At 35.1% G+C, this 3,437-nt stretch overlaps 1 pseudogene; it reads left to right on the forward strand.

Moving 5' to 3' along the window:
- The first annotated feature begins 961 nt into the window (after window positions 1–961).
- Window positions 962–1,898, forward strand: LOC102266128 (olfactory receptor 5M5-like; annotated as a pseudogene).
- The last annotated feature ends 1,539 nt before the right edge of the window (window positions 1,899–3,437 follow it).

Below are 3,437 nucleotides of genomic sequence, written 5' to 3' on the forward strand. Positions count from 1 at the left end.
GTGAGGGCCTCTGGAGGTAGGCAGGAGTACATAAAATGAACATGTAACACAGGGTGAGGGACTAGGTTGAAAATGACCTTGAGGTTAGAGTGGCAGATAGACAGACACTGGTTCTATAAGGATCTATTTATTCCACACCTTAAATTCATTCCACTGTGAATAACTATTTCAATTACTGATGTTTTAGGTACCACATAAAAATTACACTGAAAACAAAGGATTATAATTTCAAAGAATTGTAATGATTAAAGGAATTGAAAGTGACCAATTAATGATAATGATTTTTAGGAAAGATAAAAGCTTCAATTATGAAAAGAAATGTAAAAACACATTTGAAAATATGACTCTTTATGCAAAGGACCTCTCCTTCCTTTTGTTGTTAGTCACTCAGTCATGTCCAAGCAAGCATTTACGACCCAATGGACTATAGCCCACCAGGATCCTCTGTGCGTGGAATTCTCCAGGCAAGGTTACTACAGTGGGTTCCATTTCCTTTTTCATGGGCTCTTACCCAAGCAGGGATCAAACCTGTATCTTCCACATTGCAGGCAGATTCTTGAACAACTCGAGCCACCAGTGAAGCTGAAAGGAATTCTACTTTTAAAGTTAAATATTGAAAACATTAATGCATGATTACTAGGTGATTTCTGCTTTTTAAAAAAAGTTTTTATGTGGACCATTTCTGAAGACTTTACTGAATTTCCTATAATGTTTGCCAAGAGGCATGTGATATCTTAGATCCCTAACTGGGGATCAAACTTATCCCCTGCGTTGGAAGGTGAAATTTTAACCACTGGATTACCAAGGATGTCCCTTGAATTATTTCTTTATGCCATTAGTATTTACAAGTTTGAGAGGAGTAGGCATCTGATGAAATGATGTGAACAATGGAAAAACGATGAAAGATAAATTCATGTTTATTTCCTTTATGTTAGATCTCACTGGAAGCTGAGCAAACACAATGTTAAAGGAAAACTATACAGAGGTGACCGAGTTCATCCTCCTGGGACTGACAGATCGAGCTGACTTGCAGCCTGTCTTTTTTGCGGTCTTCCTAGTCATCTACCTGATCACAGTCATCGGCAATGTAAGCATGATTTTGTTAATCAGAACTGACTCAAAGCTTCAGACCCCAATGTACTTCTTCCTCAGCCACCTCTCCTTTGTAGATCTCTGTTACGCCACCACTGTCACTCCTCAGATGCTGGTTCATTTCCTATGCAAGAGGAAAACCATTTCCTTCCTTGGCTGCTTTATACAGTTCCACTTTTTCATTGCCTTGGTGATTGCAGTTATTATATGCTCACAGTGATGGCTTACGATCGCTATGTGGCCATCTGCAAACCATTGTTATATGGCAGCAAGATGTCCCAAGGTGTCTGCCTTTCTCTTGTTGCTGCTCCTTATTCTTACGGCTTTGTAATTGGTCTTGCCCAGACCATCCTGATGCTTCGTCTCTCCTTCTGTGGACCCAATGAAATCAACCACTTTTACTGTGTGGACCCACCTCTCCTAGTCCTGGCCTGTTCAGATACTTACGTCAAAGAGACTGCCATGTTTGTAGTTGCTGGTTCCAACCTCACGTGTTCTCTCACCGTCATCCTCATCTCCTACATTTTCATCTTTAGAGCCATTCTGCATATCTGCTCTGCAGAAGGGAGGCACAAGGCCTTCTCCACCTGTGGGTCCACCTGACAGCTGTCACTGTCTTTTATGGGACACTTCTCTGCATGTATCTGAGGCCCCCTTCTGAGACTTCTGTAGAACAGGGCAAACTTGTAGCTGTTTTTCACATTTTCATGAGTCCTATGCTAAACCCTTTGATCTACAGCCTTCAGAACAAAGATGTTAAAAAGGCAATAAGGAGAGTGATTCAAGAGAAATTTTTTGTCAAATAGAATAGACATTTTGGTTACAGGTATGTAACATATACATAGTCTCTGATCAGTTAGTGAGCACTTTAACAAATCATTTTGTCTATTGACCATTCTTAACTTGTATAATTCACGAATAAGACTTGGAACAATGTTTTTAAATTGTTAGCTGTGACTCAGTGTATTAAAATAATACTACATATAAATTAAAACACAAGACCAAATAACATTATTATTGCTGTATAAAATAAATAAAGGAGAGATTATTCTATCCATGTTACTCAAAAAGGTACAGACTTTTAACAGATAGAACTAAAAAATGATGTTAAGGGAATGACAATGTTTTAGATTTCCAGGGCTTAATGGGTTTTCAATTTATTTTCTAGGAACTTGTCAACCTTGTATGTTTATTTGTCTGTTGGTTTGTTTCTTTTGTTTTCTATTATTCAAATTTTATAGCAATGAAGATTTTGGGGAATCTCAGGTTATTATTCCAGGATATATTTTAGATCATAATACTGGTTGAATAGAATTCTCATTCATAAGATTTTTTATGTAAATGCAAATATTTACATTATTGATTGATGTAAATTGAATCAATTAATACTGATTTGAATATTTTTTATTATTCATTTTACCTGTTTTAAACTAATTTACATCCCTATCATAAAACTAGTTTTGGAGTTTCACTTTTTGTTGTTATGAATGATTTCCAATACACAACCAAATTATAAACTAATATAAAGAATACCAGGGTCAGTATAACTACAAATTAATATTTTCAAGCATAGCCACAATTTTTATTTTTAAATTTTTAGTTTATTTTAGAGCAGATTTGATTAACAATATTGTGTTAGTTTCAGATATACAGCAAAGTGACTCAGTTATAAATATCCATATATCTATTTTTTAAAATTGTTTTCCCATTTCTGTTACTACAGAGTATTGAACAGTGTTCCCTGTGCTATAACAGCAGGTCCTTTTGTTTCCTACATTTTAGAAACTCAGATCCCACACCTCTCCATGTCATGGACACTACTGCTCATCTTTGGCATCTCCTCCTGAGGCATATCCGGGAAAAGACTATGATGTTGAAAAGTGCTTAAATGGGAACTGAGCAGAGTAGGGTCCTATTAAGTCCATGTAGTGAATTTTCTTTTTTTCAGATCTTCAGTGTCCTTACAGATGTTTGAATTTTCACATATAAAAATGGAGAAACATGATGTGGATTTGCCTATTTATTTTTTTGGTAATTTAAAAAAAAATTTAGGCCAAATTATTATGACACGTCAAGTATTGAGCTAGTATAATTCCTTTTAACATTTATAGTTTCCTTCCCTTCTGTGATGTATAAAGTCTAAAAGTCAAATTTGTCTGATATTCACATATATTAGGCAGTATTTTTTGTTTGTTTGTTTATGGCTATTATGTATATTTTGACTTTTATTTTCAAGTCGTGAGTCCTTTTAATTACTGTGTTCTCTATTTTATTGTGAATATTGGCACTTTCGAATATTTTCTAATAATTAACTTATGCTGTTCACAAACTACTTTATGTGTTTT

The sequence above is a fragment of the Bos mutus genome, unplaced genomic scaffold (assembly GCF_027580195.1).
Source record: "Bos mutus isolate GX-2022 unplaced genomic scaffold, NWIPB_WYAK_1.1 CTG206, whole genome shotgun sequence".
Classification (NCBI taxonomy): domain Eukaryota; kingdom Metazoa; phylum Chordata; class Mammalia; order Artiodactyla; family Bovidae; genus Bos; species Bos mutus.